The following is a 19,470-nucleotide window of genomic DNA, read 5'->3' as shown; positions in this document are numbered from 1 at the left end:
TACACTAGCCACCAGATGATGTGGAGCATAAGAAACCTCCTACCAGACAGCTTAACTCATCAGAGGGAGTATATAGGGTAACAAAGCTTACTTAGAAACAAACAAATGACTATACTGCTAGTAAGGTGTGGGTTTGGTTTTGGTTTTTTGTTTTAAAATGAGTGTTCTGAGTCCAAGTCTTTCAGTGGAAAAGCTATAAATTTTTCTGGGATGGCCATTTCTTTTCCTGTAAAGTTGCATCTTCTCACAACACATAAATGTTCATCTTGGATGATGAAGAACATGACATCCTTCTGTCCAAACTGGAGGCACGTGGATTTGAGAATGGACTGTATGATGGGTAAGGAATTGGCTGGATGGACACAGACAGAGAGCTGTGGTCTATGGCTCAATGTCCAGGTGGAGGCCGGTGACAAGACGTATCCCTCAGGGCTTTGTTTTGGGATTGATGCTCTTCAACATCTTTATCAATGACAGAATGAGATCCCAGTGCACCTTCAGCAAGTTTACAGATGACACAAAGCTGAATGGTGCAGGTGACACAATAGAAGTAAGGGATGTCATCCAGGGGGACCTGGACAAACTTGAGAAGTGGGCCCATGGGAACCTCATGAGGTTCAGCAAGGCCAGGTGCAAGGTGCTGCATCTGGGTTGAGACAGTCCCTGACACGAGCCCAGACTGAGAGATGTCATAGAAAACAGCCCTGCCGAGATGGACTTGGGGGTTCTCAGGGATGAAAATATGGCCATGACCCATCAGTGTGTGCTCACAGACCAGAAGGCCAGTGGCATCCTGGGCTACATCAAAAGAAGTTTGAGGGAGGTGATTCTCCCCCTCTACTCTGCCCTGGTGAAACCCCACGTCAAGTACTGTGTCTGGATCTGGGGTCCGTGGCACAGAAAAGAAATGGACATACTAGAGCAGGTCCAGAGGAGGCCACGAAGATGCTCAGAGGGCTGGGACACATCCTGTGAAGACAGGCGGAGAAAACGGGTTGTTCAGCCTGGAGAAGAGAAGACTGCGGGGAGATCTTGTTGTGATCTTCCAGTACTTAAAGGGGGCTTATTAAAAAGAGGGAGAGGGACTTTTTACATGGGCAGATAGTGATAGGACAAGGGGCAATGGTTTCAAACTAAAAGACATGAGATTTAAATTAGATGTTAGGAAGAAATTTTTTGCTCAGAGGGTGATGAGGAACTGGCACAAGTTGTGGGTGCCCCATCCCTGGAAGTGTTCAAAACCAGGGTGGATGGGACTTTGAGTAACCTGGTCTAGTGGAAGGTGTCCTTGCCTATGGCAATTTATGGAGTGCTGAGGGATTAACAGCAATGCAGAAAATGGTCTAAAATATAGCATATTTTTTCAGGAAACTCTTAATCCAAAAATCAGACTGTAATGAATAAGGATTTAGTTTCAACAGTGTGCTTTATGTACAGATATGAAGCAAACAAGGACCTGACTAATATTTGCAGAGTTGACAAATCATATGGGAGAAGAAAACCATTTAACTACATCCAGCATGGAAAACATTTTGAACAGTTGTCCTTTGCATTTGTGGTGGATAGGAGTGAGAGTAAAAGTGAAAGATGAATATTCATAGCATTTTAAATATTGAAAAGCAACTCTGCTTTCAAGTTCTTTGCAGATCTTTTGAGACCCTGGTATAAATTATTAAAGAGGAAGGAATTTGATGTCTTTTCAACTTTCCAAAGATTAGCATCACTTTTTGCTAATGCTGGACATGAGTGGCAAATACAAAGAATGTTACAGTTTTATGAAGAATACTGTTTTGTGTAGAGCAACACATTTAACTGCTGCACTCCTCCCCCACCCACAAAATCAATTGTTAATATTGGAGGTAGTAAGAACTGGCAGTAAAAATTGCCCTCAAGCTGTGGCTTGGCATATTGCTCTTAAACCTTTCTGATGGAACACATTTTCCTTCAGAACACCTTTCTGTTACTCCTTTCTACCACAGCCACCTGACACTAAACAGGTTACTGTTTTCAGAAATGACAGTGGTAGTAGTTTAGAGTCAACCATGCTTCAAGTTTCACTATAGGTAGAGTTCAGCTGTTTTTACTGCAGGTTTTGTACAACAGTCAGTGTTTCTATTTTTAAAAAAAGAATTCTGAAATCATTAGTACACCAGAAAAAGTGTCCAGTAATGAGCCAGTGATGAGGTGGTACTGAAAAATATCAAAGACTAGATCCATCTGGCAACTCTGCCATTTACCAGTGGTGAGAGTAACTTCACACCTCACACTAAGATACAGTATTAAAAAAAACCGAACAAAAAGAGTTGAAAAAACCCAGGGAAATATAGGAGGCTTCTGAAGTGCATTGATGACAACTTCCTGGTAGAGGTGATGGAGGAGTGAAGAAGGGGCGGCACTCTGCTGCAGCTCATACTTACAAAAGGAATGCACAGGATGTTAATGTGCAAGCCTTGGGTGACCATGAGATGGTGGTGTTAAGGAATCCTTAGAGAAGGGGACAAGGCAAAAAACTGGATACCAGCCCTGGACTGCAAGAGAGCAGACTGGCCCTGATCTCTGCACAGTGCTAATTCCATTCTCAGTGCCAGGCAGCTGAGGGATAGGCTTGAAAGGATCCCTTGGTAGATGGTTCTGGAGAGCAGAAAGGTCCAGAGCATCTGGTTGATTTTCAAACATGTTTTTCTCCAACCTCAATAAAAGTCCAACTCAGCAAGCAACAAGTCAAGCCAAGGTGGCAGGAGGCCTGTATAGATGAATTAGTTGGCCTTGACTAAAATATAAAATGGTGGAAGCTCAGCCAGATGACCTGGAAGGAATATAGAGACACTCTCTGAGTTTTTAGAGACAGCCATGGGAAAACAAAAGTCTGAGGACAGGAAGAAAGCAAATATTACTCCTACCTTCAAAGAGTAGGAAGGAGGGTCTGGTGACCTCCAGGTCATCTTTACTTTACTTTACTTTACTTTACTTTACATCTTTACATCTTTACTTAGTAGTTAGTTCTGGAAGACGTTTTCAAACATCTTAAATTCTGCAGACCCATTGAACTCCACGTGTGTGACATTACATGTGAAATTCTGGCATCAAGGAGTGCATCTTTTCTAGCAGTACCGGCATGTAGTATAACATTACTGTTAGGGGTGCTAGGATTTTTTCTAATTCTGCAGATATATTTTTCCTACATTAAGGAGTTTATGAAAAATTAGCTGTATCTCTGGCATTCCCGCAACAGTCAACACAGTAGGCAACCTCCACTATTGCCCCCTTTCTTACCTTGTGTGCTGATGTCTTATTTTGCCTTAAAACAACAGTTTCTATTCCTTGCAGTTACAAAGAAAGCCTCTGAAGTGTACGCTCAAGATCAAAAGATACAGCACTCCCTGAATCTGCAGACAATCTGACTCAATAGATCACTTCTGAGAAGTATCATTTTAGTGTGTTGTGAAAAAATCAGTTAATCACTTAATTGGTGCTCCAATTAAGACAATTTAAGTAATTTGAGCATGGAAGAGGGTTTGTTTCCTCTGCTAGGCTACAAATACATATTTTTAACTTAAGTGCTTAGGAGATGGGAAAGAGGAAATCATAAAATAAGAGCCAACTGAGATTTATGCAGTGCTACACTATTATGAATCCAAAAGAACTGAGTTTTGAAGGTTGCAAGGCAAGGAAGGACATTTTTAAAAGTACCTTCTAAAGTTGTAAAGCTATAACTCATGTTAACAGTACAAACACCTACCCTTTAATAAGGACTTTTTCCCATGGTAGGACACATACTAGAATTGCAGCCCCATTTTGGTGTTGGTAAGGAGAATTCTTTTGCCCATCACAGAAAACAGTGTGTGAGAAGGCTTTTCATGTGTTTCATGACTTTAGTAGTTTCTTCTGTATTGAATGACTAGATCTCTTACTATACTTTGATACCTTACATTTATGACTCTAAAAGTGCATGAAATAGTCCTTTTAATGCTAAGATGATGCAACGGAATCAATGTTTTGCTTGTTATCCCTTCTCCATTTTCATAATGAATCTTTCAAAATTGTCCATTCATTTCTGTAGACGATTAATGGCAAGAGGATGATTTCTATTTATTGTGAGCTACTCACGATATCATAGAGATGACTACTTGAAATTATTGCCTTTCTCACTACTCACACATCACACTTGTTGCTATATCTTAAATATTTATGTCTGAAGTGTAATTGCTTTGTTGGCAAGTTATAATAACGGCAAAACTTTCAAGACCTTTGCACAGGATGCACATATCAATGTCGTTTTAATTATTTCAGTGTTGATGAAATAGTGATCATCAATGCTAAAGGAATAACCACAATTAAATGAGAATCTGCTATGAGTTTTGTTAATTTTAGCTGTGTATTTGGGTTATGACAAGAAATATGTCTCAGCTTCACTCCCCTCACTAACTCTCATCGCAGATCTTATTCTTTCCCACTCAGAGTTTCTACCTGGTTTTATTGACTGGATTTTTTTTTAATAAAGGTGATTTAAAAAGGGTGACTATTCCCTTTCCACATACAAGTATTACTTCTGACATTTATTTTTTTATGTATGTCAACATTTCATTTCTCACAGCAGTAATTATTCCTGAATCCCTTATACCTGCTCAAGCACCAATTACTATATCCTTGCATCCAATCCCATTTTTCAGTAACAGTTAATTTTTTTTCTTTGTGCTAAGTGAGGCAATCACAGATTAATACTACTTTGCAGAATATTTTTAAGTGTCCTTCATCAGAATTTATTTTGATCCATGGTGAAGGAGTAAGTATAGAATCCCTGATTAATAGATGATACATCTATTATACACATTTAATTTGCAAGTTCATTTATTGATTATAATTTCTAAAATGTAGACCATACCTAAAATCTGAAAAAAACCCCCTTTGTCTGCCTAAAGATTTCTTCAGTGGAGTAGTGGGTCATTGCATAACACAATTATGTATGTGTATTAGAAGGAATTACTACTGAGATGATAAAGTCTGCTTCCTGTCTATTCCTTGAGGAAAACCATAACACTTACCTGCCCTGGTGGGCTGTGAGGGCAGGTCTGCTCTACGTGACTTTGGTTTTCCCCTTCAGGTTCTCTGGTTCCTTTCAACACCAACAGGCACCTTGTGGGATCACTCTAGGAGAGAAAAGCTTAATGACTCTCTGTCCTACATCCTGTGGTGTTCTGGTGACCTGTGACAGTTTATTTGGTTTGATACATAGTAAGCGGGCCACCAAAAACTGGCTGAGGAAGGTAAGAGCCCTGATGATCACCCTCTCATGGAGGGGGTGTACCAGTGGAAGGTCCATAGTTGTCTCTCAGCTATCTGACCAGCTCATTCATTAGCTTAACTGCAGTCCCAAAGGAAGCACAATGGAATGCAGAGAGGACGAGGCCAGTGCTCTGTCCTCTCATTGTAGTGGTGCAAAGCGTGGTCATATTGCCGCAAAGACAGTGACTTTCCATAGGTGTTGTACCAAGAATTGTTTTCAAGCTACCTAATCAAGGATCAGTGCCAGCAGTTAAGCCTGAAGGCATTATCTAACCTTCAAGGACCATTATTTTTTATAGTTTGCCATTTTGCATAAAAGATTTTAAAATATAAAGAAGTGTTGAGGCCATAAAATAACTCGGGTATCTGTTTAGCAGCCCTTTGACCCAATATCTCAGTGGATTCCTCTACCCACGGACCATTTTCACCCCCCAAAAATGGTTTAATTTTAAGAGCAAAGAGCTAAAACACATCTGTTGTATGGTAAAGTATCATAGGGAATTAAAGTGAAATATGCAAAGCATCTAAGAAAATTATTACTTTAATTGAGAAATAATTGGAAGGAGAGAAATCATTCAAGAAGAATACTTCAGTATAATGACTCGCACTATTTTCATAGCAAATCACAAAAAAAGATCTTGGCAATTTGGTATATTATTTGTATGTTTAAATATTTTGGATGGATTTTAAAATTAAAATCTTAGAAAATGTTCTTGTTTCTAATCCAAACTGGCTTGTAGTCTGACACACCTTTAAAGAATTGATGCTTATCATTTTATTTTGCACTTCAGAAAATCTGACTACATAAAGGAACATGATTTATTGATACATGTTTTTTAAAAAGAAGTTCAGCAAAAAGCACAACAGACATATTTCTTGCCAAGCCAGAAGTATGGTCATTTCAGTCTTAAATTAGGGTTAAAAATGTAGATTGCACAAAGAACATTGTATACACAAGCATGAAAACTAAGTTTCATTCATAGCGAGCATCTATAACAAAAATAAATGAGAAAAGTCTTCCATTAGAGAATCACTGGTTCTTTAAGGATTATTTTTAAAGTAATTATAATTAATATTTAGAAAAATAACAAGAAAACCTGTATAAGCTTTCCATCTCACCTGCTCATGCAACTGTGTTATACTCTTTAAAGCATAAAACTACTTGACAGGCACCTGGATTTCAGTAAATTTTTTCTGGGGTAAGAGTATGTATTTTCATTTCATGGACTATTTCCCTTATTGTGAATCAGAAACTCAGTCTAGGTAATTGTTATTGGATAATTGGGGAGTAACTCAAAGTTATCTCACACAGAAAGCATCAGAATGTGAATATCAGTACCTGTACTATTAGTGAATAATTTAAAATTAGTATATACGTGTTTAGAAAAAGTTATTGCTATTTTCAATAGGCAGTATTTTGAGGCAACTCACATCCTGATGAAGTCTCTGAATAAACAGACCCTTGACTTAATTTCTTCCTGCAAGCAGATGATGGTGCAGATATGCAGCTTCAACCTGGGCATGTTTTCCTCTGATAGAGGCATGCATAAAAAAGAAGAAATGCAGATTCTTTAAAATTAATGAAAAACCATTTTTTGTGTGTTTCTCTTCTTCTATACTGTTTTTTCCCCAAAATATTAATACTTAGATCTGCTTTTTGTCTGGAAGCCATCCCACAGAGATTTTGGAAGTAGTTGATTAGACTTCATACTTAACAGGGAGCTTGTGTTGCAGTTGACTTTTAGAAAATCTTCCTCTACTTAAAGTGCCTCCCTTTTGTTCTTGCAGTGTTCTATCAGATTACAAGAGGCTATGTAACAAAGGAGAGATTATGTAATAATGTACCACTTCAACTAAAATGTATTTCATATTCATTCTTCAGTACTATATATCCCTTTCATAGTCATATTTCATAGTCACCATAAATAAATTCAGGGTTAGATTGTACCTCTCAAGGTGACTTGTACAGGATAAAGGCAGTTGTTATTGTGTTTCAGCTCTTTGTAATGCATGTACAAGGCAAGGAGGGTTTTATCAAAAGAAAAATATTTCAGTTTTGTGCTTTTTTCCTCATAGCAGAGAGTCAGACAAACAGAGCTATTGAACTTGCACTTTCTCAAGGGAAACTTGCTGAACAATTGAGGAGGAAAAGCTTTTTTCAAAACCAGTTTGCTTAGATTCTATTTGGTTAAGGGGTTTCTGTTTGCTTTTGTTTTTTCCTAACACATTTAATCCCACTAAATTTTTCCTTAGTTTAGTTGAAAAGAATTTTTCATTAGGGTCAGGCTTTTCCAGTACTTTTCCAATTTTTTTACACCTTCAAACTTTTCTGAAGATAATTTGTTTAAATTCCATTCATTTGGGGTTTTGGGGGGGTTGTTTTCTATTAGATTTTGGTGTTGGTTGTCTTCCTGACTTGTTTCATTCCAGTGAATTTCTTCTTAGCTTAGTGAAATGAATTTTTCCTTGGACTCAATACACAATATCATATTTCTTTCTGTAAAAGTATGAGAGCTTATAAGAGAATTTCTGAGTCCCCTATCTCCCCTCAAACCCAAGGAAGATTAGATTCCATGCACCTCTTATTTCTGAGGCACAGAACTCTGAGGAAGAAACATTTTTGTTTATAGAAACTTCTGCATGCGTCTGAGAGAAGTCAGGCAAAATAACAGGCAAACCTCAGCTACATAATACCCTTTGCAGATGGTTTGAAGGTATGAAGGCGTAAGCATTTATAATATATGTAAAGCCATAATCCTTTCCTTAGCTTTTCTGAATCATCTGAGATAATTCTGCCTTGTTCCTGTAGGCTGGCTCAGCCTCTGGCTCAGGGAGGGGATGCTCAGAGGTTTTTGGAGCTGCAGGTGGTGCAAACAGCACAATGAGCCTCCTGCTCCTGCAGGGTAGCAAGGGCAGGGAGGGAACTGCCAGCTGCCAGGGTATTTGCTGTCTTCTTTTTCCCTTACAAACTGACTTAAGACTGCGCAGGACAGGATGCAGATTAGGACCCATCCTTCTGCAGCAGAAGAGAGGGCTTGTGTAAGATGAAATAGCAGCAATGAAAGTTATTCCAAAAATCCATGGTGGAGAATTACAGTAAGTTTGCTGGAGACAGTGGGAGAACTTACCAAGACATCAAAGAAAACACGCATTTAAGTCAAGCAGAGGATCCATATCATTAGATGTTTCTTTCTACAGAAACCAAAAATTTGCTCAGAAAGGGCCTAGAGACAATTCAAACCTTTATTAACTCCCAGAAAATCCCACATTAGTACTCTATAATGAAAATGATGGAGTACATTTGTTGTGTTTATAAGATAGCCAGGTGCCTTAGAAGCACTTTTGGGAATAAAATTCCCTCTAGATGCATCAGATGTAAGCAATCACTTTACCTGGTGTATTTTGGCAAAGTAGCGTGCTGTTTTTTTTCCACTGAGAAGTGATTAGGATTGCTTAAGTATTGGAATAATGTGGGAGAAAATTAGAATTGTAACAAGTGCTAAATATCCCTAAACGAGCTTGTTGGCTCAGTAAACTCACAACATTTTTATAAGGGATGTTTAACTCAAATTTATTTAAGATATTTTCTACCTCTTCCAACTTGCATGGTGTCTCAAATTATTACTGAAATGCTGTGTGAGAGCGTATATTAATTCTTGCATATTGAACTGATCTCCAGGGAATTATCTTAAAGCAGATCACATTGTAGTTCTTGATAAAATACAGCTCAGAGTTTTACAATTTCCTTTCCTTCAGTATTTCCATTCCCAGTTCAGTTACTATGAATTGCATGAAAAATAATTTTATCTTGTTTGCCCTTTAACTTGCCCCACAAGAATGCTTCCCACTTACTTTGCATGCACAAAGAACACATCTGTACTTTCTTGTCTGAGCAGGAAGACTGAAATGGTTCCATCATTTCCTTCTCTAGGAATAACAGCAAAGAAAGGTCAACCTCAAAGTCTCGTTCCCTCAGATACCTCTTCGTAAGTTTGATTTTGAGATTTATGAAGCTTTTGTTAAACCAAGAAGCTCTTCCCTCCAACATTATGAACCTCCCAGCCTGCAGTGCCCTGCTGCTTTTACTGCAGCCATGGAAGGGTAATTGCTGGGGTATTGTGTCACAAATATAATTCCTAAGTTCTGTTACAGGTTTGTATTGCTAGTAAATCTACCTACACTACTTATTTGAATTTTAGTTGTGTTTTCATTGGTGTGAGCATTTTATGTTTATTGGCAAAAGAACATTTCTAGCTCGTTGTCTGTAAACAGTTAATTATTTTGTCAGAATGTTAGAGCTGCTGCACAATATCCAGTCACCACAGCATCTTCAAGATGCCCTGTTTAAAGCCCAGCTGGTAACTTTGCAATTAGTTTTAAGTGTGAATGGTTTGTTTTCCATTAGAGAGGCCTTTACATAGCAACAGGTAGAGCTGGGAGATGACTAAGCATTAGCTAAGCTCAGTGCTGCATACTGTAAACAATGAGGGAGCACAGGCAGCTTTTTTTATCCCAGACACTTTCATTTAGGGTACGAAAAAATACTTGAGACATATATTAATACTCAGGCAGTGACTTTGCTCTGCAAGAGCTGTCTTTTAAAAGACTTGTTTGTCTACTATAGTATCCAAGAGGTTTTTTTTTTTTTCTGAAAAGTACTTTTCACACTTAGATGTCATTTCAGTCTTGAAGAACTACCACTTTAATCTGCTGAATGCTGGACGGTCCCTAAGGGATGTCAGGACACCACTTAAAGACAGCTTTTATAGGTCTTTTATGATTTACGACTAAAACAGTATTTTGAAGTGGAAAGAATTTCTACAAAGTAGATACAGGGAAAACAAATTAAAAATTATGTTTAGGCAATTCAGAATGGGGAAAGTAACAAGCAAACACATTGATAATTTGCAATATTTAATCACAAGCTACTGTATTATTCCTTTTAAAGGGAATTTCCTGAAGATATTCTCCTTAAAGATCATTGATTTATGTTAAGATGCAGATTATTTAAGAACTCTGTAAAGGAATCAGACACATCAGGGACGTAAAAAGACATGGATTCTCTGGAAAGGACTTTTGCAAGGGTTATGTGTTCAAGGGGCTGCTATATATTATTTTAAAAAGTGCTTTGGTATACAAAGTAGTTTGTTGTTCTTCTGTAACTGTGTCTTGGTCTGACTGGCCATGATTTTTATAAGGGATTCCAGAAGTTCATTTCATGAGCATTTATCACTAACTTATAAACCCTTGTTTCATGTGGTATGCTTCTACTAGTGAAAAATAATAATTATACTCAAACAAATACCAAAGATATAAGGAACTTTTTTTGGTGTGATTTCCTCCCAGTAAAGTCTCAGAAATGTTGTAATTTTAGATAGAAGTCTTCTGTAGACAGGAGGAAGTAGAACTTTCTGTGCAAAGGGAAGAGTTTGATCTCAGGTGCTTTACAGGAACATTGGAAGAGGAACTGTGAGTGGAAAAGACAAACCCTCTAGCCAGACTTGCACCAAGATGGGATTACCTCTTCATCTGCATTTGTAGCAACCAGAGCATGCAGGCGTTTCAGAGATGGACAGGAAGTCAAACAGTGTCTGTATGAGTGAACTGAGGGTACAGGTAACTTCTTTGTGGGTGACACAGGCCTTCTGACTCGTGCAGCTTAGGAAGCACCACTTGGCGATGGCAGCTAGCTAGTGCTGTAAAGGCTTGTGCTCCTCCCTTGCTGTAGCTTGTGCCTTTAGCCTTTGCTATCCCTGCTTGTTTCCAGAGCGTCGGAGTGTTAGGACAGCCTGTGGCAGAACTGCCACTATTCTGATTGTCATGGCATCAAAAGTGATGAAACATACCTGCTCACCAGGCCTTCATATATGCACAGCCTTTTGTTAAAAGAAAAGCTATCCTAACAATTTGTCTATCATTACATTGGATCAATATGTAAAGAAGAATAAATAATACATGAGATACGCTACATAACTTTAAGGAGCAGTGCATTCAAATTACAATTAAGGGTAAGGTAGCAGACCAAATGCTTTGTGCAGTGCATGGGGGCTAATGAAACACACGTCATGCGAACTCGGGAGTTTATTATTAGTCCAATTAAAGTATTAGAAATCAAATCAAAATTTTATTACTAATCTAGCTACAATAATGCTAGCACATACACTTGAAATTATCTAATTACAACAATTTCTCATTTATCCTACAATGGTTGAACACAGATTTCCTAGTCTCTTCTACACACACCTCTATTATTCTGGGTCAGTAGACTGATGGAGTTACCGTTAAGCAGAATATAATAGGGGAGTGTAGTTGTAGTTTGGATCCAGCATCTGAGATACTTCACTGACAGGAAAATGGTGGTTATAGTAGGACTTCCTCCTCATCATTTCTGGTTTCACTTGGTGTTATATTTATGGGTTTACTAACAAAATTATTTGCTCTTTCTTCGGTGGTCTGCAAATTGTTTGTTATCATTGGGTTTTAGTATATATAGTGCGTTTCCCATGTGTTAGATACTTGACTTTTGCTGTCTTTGTTACCTGTATATCCAGTACTACCCTGGTCTGCGGCCCTAAGGGCTCTGATGCGATCCTGCTCTTGCACTTTTAAGGCCCATTCTGCATCTTATGCTTGAATTTTTGGAGACCACTGTTTTTCTTCAAAAGCCTGGAGCTGGTTCTTTGCCAGGAATATAGCAGCATATTAGCGCAATCCAGTCAAGCACACAGTCTCATTCAAGGGTAACTCAAGGGTTCATGCCGCAAAAATGAATGCTCTACAGGCACATCTATTTGTATACTGAGAAGTTTCAGTAACTACATGTTATTAATATAATATTACATACTATTAGTTATGGCAGTATCACTGTTACTGGAATTACTTTACCAGAGGAGGGATTTCAGTCACTAGAAATGGAGCAGCTATTTTAAAAAGTTTATAGTGTGTTACTTTCGGTGTTTATAACTTGTCAGTATGAGTTAGTAGCTTCTAGAACTAAGGGTAGATTTGAACAGTTGAACTCAAATCCTTAGTGCACTTTGCACATTGTCAAAAGCTGTGTAGGATTAACTGTGGAGTAATTCTGTTTGAGTGCATTGCATGTGAAAAATTCATTGGTAGGGATGCTATTTCTAACTCATTGATTCCACCTTGTTGTTATTACAACCATAATTTAACTCTGGTCACAAACAACAGTTGTTTAAAATCCATTTATATTTTGCATAGGTATATACTCCACCTTAAGCAGGTTGGTAACAGAATGAGGGCAGACCAGTATGTTGATTACCAAGCCCTCTCCCATTCAAGATCAGACATTTTGACTGTTACATACTTAAAATATGATTTGGAATTCTTTACTGAAAACTGTGGACTGGCTATATTAGAAGAAAGAGCTATATAGGGAGCTATTCAAACCTAAAATTCTGATTGAGAACCACATTGCAAATTGATCATTAAACCAACCTACCTCATCTATCTCCTGTATTTCTTTGTTGAACAAGTGCTAAGTGCTCTTTGCTTTCAACTTGTCTGTTTGACAAATGCAACCATGGTGAATCCAAAGCAACTGCACTTAATCTCTGCTTTGCTTGGAATTTTTCTCCGTTTTTTCAGACTTGGTGAAGACACCGTGTACTTGCAAGCTCGTATGCTTTCTCCAGCTATTTCAGCTGCTCTAATATACCATCTTACATTTGTTTCCCTCCAAGAAGACATAAATTGATACAACAGATGTGTTTATGCTATCCTGCATGGTAGAGCTATATGGGGATAAGGATGAAGAGTCTACATTCAACATAATATTCCAGGCCTGCAAGCCTGAGCAATAGTTTGAGATCCCACACAAAAGCAGAAATGCGAAATTTAAAACAAGACTAGAAGTTATTGGAAAGTCACCATTATTTAGAGATATGAGGGTTATAAATGCTTTTGTAGCCAAAGATGAAGAATTAAAATGGAAAACTCGCATGACTGAAGTGCTGCAATGGATGGCTACATGCTCTTCAGAAGGAACGGGCAAGGAAGCAGAGCTGGTGGGGGGCCTTGTATGTTAGGAAGTATTTTAATTGTCTACTATTTTAATGATGGTGATAATAGAGTTGAGTGTTTATGGGAAAGAATCAGGGGACATCTAACAAGGCAGATGTCCTGGTGGGAGCCTGTTATAAACTACCAGGGTGAAGAGGCAAGTGAAGTATTGTATAAGTGGCTGGCTGATGTTTCACAATTGCTAGTCCTTGTTCTTGTGGGAGATGTTAACGTGCTGGATGTCTTCTGGAAACTCAACACAGAGGAGAGGACGCAGTCTAGGAAGTTCCTGGAGTGTGTGGAAGGTAATTTCCTGACACAGCTGGTGAGCAAGCCTACCAGGGGTGGGATCCCATTAGACCTGGTGTTTGCAAGCAGAGAAGGGCTGGTGGGACATGTGGTGGTTGGAGGCTGTACTGGATTCAGTGACCATGAAATGACAGAGTTCTCAATCTAGGTGAAGTAAGGAAAGTGGTCAGCAAAACCTCTACATTGGACATCCACAGGTGGGTCATTCGCCTGTTCAGGACAGTGGTTCAGAGAGACCCTTGGGAGACAGACCTTAATAACAAAGGAGTCCAGGAAGGTGGGAGATACTTTAAAAGGCAAATCTTAAAGATGCAGGAGCAGGCTGTCCCTATGTGCTAAAAGACAAACCACCATGGAAGAAGACTGGGATGGTTGAACAGAGTGCTTTGGCCAGAACTCAGGGGGGGAAAAAAAAGGGTTTATGACCTTTGGAAGAAGGGGCAGGCAATTCAGGAAGAGTACAAGGGTGTTGCTAGATCATGTAGAGAGAAAATTATAAAGGCGAAAACTCAGCTAGAACTCAATCTTGCTACTGCTGTGAAAGATAATAAAAAGTGGTTTTATAAGTATATTAACAACGAAAGAAGGGAAAAGGAAAATCTCCATCTTTTATTGGATATGGGGGGAAACATTGTCACCACGGATGAGGAAAAGGCATAAAGTACTTAGGGACTCCATACTTGTCGCCAAGGATGAGGTACTTAATGCCTTCTTTACCTCAGTCTTTCACAGAAAGGCCAGTTATCCTCAGGACAACCAGCCTTCGGAGTTGGTATACAGGGACAAGGATGTCCTACAACCCAGGAAGAAGTAGTTAGTGACCTGTTCTACTCAGACACTCACAAATCTATGGGGCCACTTGGAATTCACCTGTGGGTACTAAGGGCACTGGTGGAAGAGCTCACCAAGCCACTCCATCATTTTTCATCAGTCCTAGTTAGCTCGAGAGGTCCCAGACAACTGGAGGTTTGCCCATGTGACGCCAATCTACAGGAAGAGTCAGAAGGAGGATCTGGGTAAGAATACGCCTGTCAGTCTAATGTTGGTGTCAGAGAAGGTTATGGAAGAGATAATCTTGAGCACGATCACACGGCACGTACAGGGCTGTACTGCAGAGAGAAGAGTACAAGAGGTTGTACAGTGGGGCATAAGGTAGAAGGGAGACTCGGACCGTATTGAGCTTCCAGGAATTAAGTGAACACCAGTAATTTGTCAGAAAGAGTAATTACCAGTAGTCCCAGCTACAGCAAAACATATCTAAAGAAATGGGAGGGAAGCACTAGGCACACAGATAAACTGTATGCTCTCTATGAAGTTGAGAAGAGAAATGGAACCTTCCAAAAGATAGGTACCTTCATCTTCATGGACTACACAGGGATTCTGGGAAATAAATCTCTTAACGGAGGTACTTCAGGACAATGTCTAATCAATTGTATGTCACATTTATCTAATCAGTTGCTAAAATTGCTATCCTAGCTGTTTAGTTCCCAAGTGTTTAACTATCAAAATATCAGTGACATTATAAATATCTGTGTTTTTACAGATTAAATGCAGAAAAAAAATTGAAATATTTTTATATTGACTGGAAAAATGCATAATTGCAAATCAGGAAGTGCAATGTAGTTACACAACATCAAGCTTTTTAACAGTGGTCACCTACTTAGTTGATGTCAGAGTAAGGGTAACAAGGAGTCATTTCTGCTGGTGTGAGATGGCAGTCCTTCAGTCTGAAGAATGACCTAGTAACATATCCTGCCTTTTTATGTTATCCAAACTCTATTTAGATGCAATTTAATCTTTGGATTTATTTTCAATACATTCTTAATCATCAATGGCTTGAATAGGATTATTAACTCATCTGTCCTCAACAGATGCAGTGTGTTAAGTCACAAGTTGTCACAAGTGTTGAAGACTTGTATGTTTGTGAATAAGCAGCTTATTCTAAGTCCAAACAAAAAATAGGTGCTCCTTTCTAACAAATTCACATGAGGTTCCAGCCAGAATACTTGCTCCTAGCAAAAGTCTCCATCATCCTGAAAATGCAAGCTGCTTTCCTTCTTAAAGACAATTAGTGTTTACTCACCATTACAAAAGTGTTCTGGGGACCACACCACTGCTATTCAATTTTTTTGCATTTGCAGCAGGCTCTGGCAATCCTTGGTTTTTTTACATTTATGATTCACTTTGTCTGGGCTTACACTGGGGCTACTGCTTGGCACAATGTGACTGTGACCCAAAGCCAAGAGATAACGAGTGTGTCTTTTCCATTGGTGCTACATTTGTCTTGGTTCTGGCCAGGACAGGGTTAATTTTTTGCTGTAGCCGGGAGGGGGTGTGGCCAGGGCCCAGATGTTATTTGACACCACCTCACCTCATTGTTGGCTGGGAATGGGATTCTCTTGGTTGAGTAAGCAGTGTCATGATGGAGTGGTCTGATATTTGTTTATTGTTGGGCACTTTCATGCAAACCATTTATTTTTCCTATATTGTTATTCTTACTACTGTTACTGTTTGCTTTCTCATCTCATTGCTGTTTCCAGTTCTTTTCTCAGCCCATGAGGGGAGTGGGAGGGGAAGCAGTATGTGGATTTAGTGAGAATACTGAATTGGAGAATACCATTCCTAAGCAACAAACATTTATTACAAGGGGCAGATCTTATTTTGTTATATACCCAGCATGTGGAGCTACAACAAAGCTGAGCAAAAGATCCCATTCTTGCCATGATCTCCTGAGAGCACAGCTGGACTTCAGGTAATGCTCACAAGCAGGCTACAAATGTCAAAACCTGGAGGCAGGACTTTATCAGATGACAGCGTAACAATCCACTGGAAGCAATTTGTGGAATGAGCAAAGCCAAGCAAGGTTCCTGATGGACACAAGGCTCTGCAGAGTCCTGACACTGAAAAGAGTGACTGTCTTTATATCTTCCTGTCTTTTTCTGTGTTTTCATAAGATTTTTCACTCAAACCCTACTCTTTTGACTAAGTGGACAGTGTGCAACAAGCTCAGAAACTTAATAAGGTAGTTTAAGAAATTACACAAAGTCTCTGATACTACAGTGGCTACTTTGAAAAATGTCTGGGGTGAAAAAGATTCAAGTCGGAAAAATGGAAGTAGGGGTATAGTCCTCTGAAAAGAATCTTTTCATAGCAGAAACAGTGTGATGCAGGAAGAGCTGCAAACTCTGCTGTAAATAGGCATCCAGGCCCTGGTATTGATCTGGAAGGAAGCAGGATTTGTCATAGAATATTATGAGTTGGAAGGGACCCACAAGGATCATCGAGTCCAACTCCTGGCCCTGCAGAGTACATCCCCAAAAGTCACACCAGGTGCCTGAGAGTGTTGTCCAAGCACTTCCTGAGCTCTGTCAGGCTGGTGCTGTGACCACTTCCCTAGGGAGCCTCTTCCAGTGTCCAACCACTCTCTGGAAGAGAAAAGGTGAAGAACCTTTTCCTGTTATCTAACCTAATTCTCCCCTGACTCAGCTTCATGCCATTCCCTTGGGTCCTTTCACTGGTCACCAGAAAGAAGAGATCAGTGTCTGCCCCTCCACTTCCCCTTGTGAAGATGTTATAGACTGCAATGAGGTCTCTTCTCAGTCTCCTCTTCTCCAGACTGAGTGCCCTCAGCTACTCCTCATACAACTTCCCCTCCAAACCCGTCATCATCTTCATGGCCATGTCTTGATGCTCTGTAATAGCCTTATGTCTTTTTTGTATCGTGGTGCCCAAAACTGCACGCTATGATAAAGTTATATGGATGATAGATTATGAAAATTCTTCAGCTATGGGACACTGTCAAACTGCACAAACGGCAGCTTCTGCTCAACACCTGTCATGAGCCTGTGGCACACTGAGACTGGCAGCTGTTAACATACTGCAGCCTTTGCAATACTTCCTAAAAAAGGAAAGGTGAGTCTGTAGGTGGACAATGTTTTGCCGGGAGCTAATGAGCATTTATGGAAAAAAAAAGATTAGTAGTTTAGAAGATATATTTTAAAGTAAAGGAGATATGAAACAAAACAGATGAGAAAATTAAATTACAGTTTATTTTATTAAATCAGATTAAATTATAATGACTTTTTTCAGACTAAATAAAGCTGTTTTACATGGCTAATACAGTGTGATAACTGAGGTGAAGCTTCATAAAAACATGCAATGCTTTTAACAGCTATTAGGGAAATCAAAGACTCTGACATACAGAGTATCATTTGCAACACAGCTGAAGCAGAAGATAATTTAAGTTATCACCTATATTGTCAGTGGTATTATTTTAGGAGATACTTTCAAGAGAATGGTTGATTTACTCCAGAGAAGGATCATTCTTAAGACTAGTCATCAATGGTGCAAACCAAAGCAACTGTTTCATCAGTCTCCAGTCAAAAGGGTGAATTGTTATTGATAATCATAACTGATAATGGCCTTCCTGAGAGCATATGATAAACCATAAGATAATTCATCCACTTTCAAAAACAGTTGATTTCCCTGTTATTCACTAGAATTATCTCTGCACAGCAACATTTTTTTTGTCATGCTAGAATGATGAATTTTCATCATATGCAAATGATAGAATATGCAAGCTGTGATTAAAGACAACCAGAGAAAAATGAGTTTGTCTAGGAGCAACAGACCTAAGACTAAGGATCTTCTAGTCCTATTTTCTGCTGTTGTTTAAGAGGGAAAATTATTCTTCTCTGGGACAAGTTTAAAAAATATAAAAATCAAAGCACTTTCATGCTGATGATGCAATGAAGTAGTTTTGAAAACATACCATGAAATATGTATTTAAAATATTGGCAGACTTCTGCATTATGACACAGTGGAATATGAATATATTCTTTAACCTCCATGCTATCTCAATGCTGCTAAATTTTGAAATGTTTGATATGATCCACAAATGATTTTTGATAATCAACAGTATTTTCCTTACACAATCTAGTGAGGACCTGTCATAATAGACTAATTTTTTTCTCAATAATTAAACTAGGAAGCAATGCTGGTTTACATGAAGTATTTTGACCCAATCCTACAACTGTAAATAAATCTATTGACCTGACAGCTGAGTTTACACCAAGGTATATTGTAGAACACTTCTCTTTGATTATGTAGTGAATATCCAACAGCAATTAAAATAATTTGAAGCTCAGCTTATTTTTCTAGGAAACACAGGAGATACTTATGATTGTGACATATTCCATTTGGTTATTAAAGATTTGTTTTGCAAAGTGTAGCATAGTAACCAATAATTGGAAGATGGAAAAGGAACCTTAAGAAAAATGGAGATGCAAAAGGATAAATTTAGTGCAATTTTAGAGAATGTAAAAGGCAGCAAAATAAAGTCTAATATACCAAAAAGCAATCTCTACATATCTGAGACTTTTGTTCCAATTGAGAGACCTAGAGGTCAATTAATGGCAATTGTAGAAGTGCAGCAAGTGACATAATATATTGCAGAGAGAGTGTTAATGTTCTGGATAGAATTATTTCACCCTTCCTTTAGATTTGCTATGGGATACTGTTACCAAGAGTTTAAATTGTCATTCTGGAGAAAATGTTTTCCAATTATCAGACAGACCAGCCTTATGAAGAGACCTTTTTATCTCTTGTGCTTTGCAGATTAAAAAACTTCTTATACTCTAAGGAGGATTGCTCAGGATAGGGTGTACTGAAAAGCCACTTTCAACTTTCAACAAAGGCTGAGCCAAGTATCAACCAAATCTTTTTGAAACCGGAAAAAGTACAGACCACAGTCTTTGCCTGCCCCATTATTTTTCATTTTCACATGTCTTTGTCCTCCTGATCTGGCTGGAACAGTAAGTGCTCACAGTAGTCAGGTAGAACAGCTGCCCTGTT

The sequence above is a fragment of the Corvus moneduloides genome, chromosome 5, assembly GCF_009650955.1.
Source record: "Corvus moneduloides isolate bCorMon1 chromosome 5, bCorMon1.pri, whole genome shotgun sequence".
Taxonomy (NCBI): domain Eukaryota; kingdom Metazoa; phylum Chordata; class Aves; order Passeriformes; family Corvidae; genus Corvus; species Corvus moneduloides.
Note: the sequence above shows the minus strand (reverse complement) of the source record.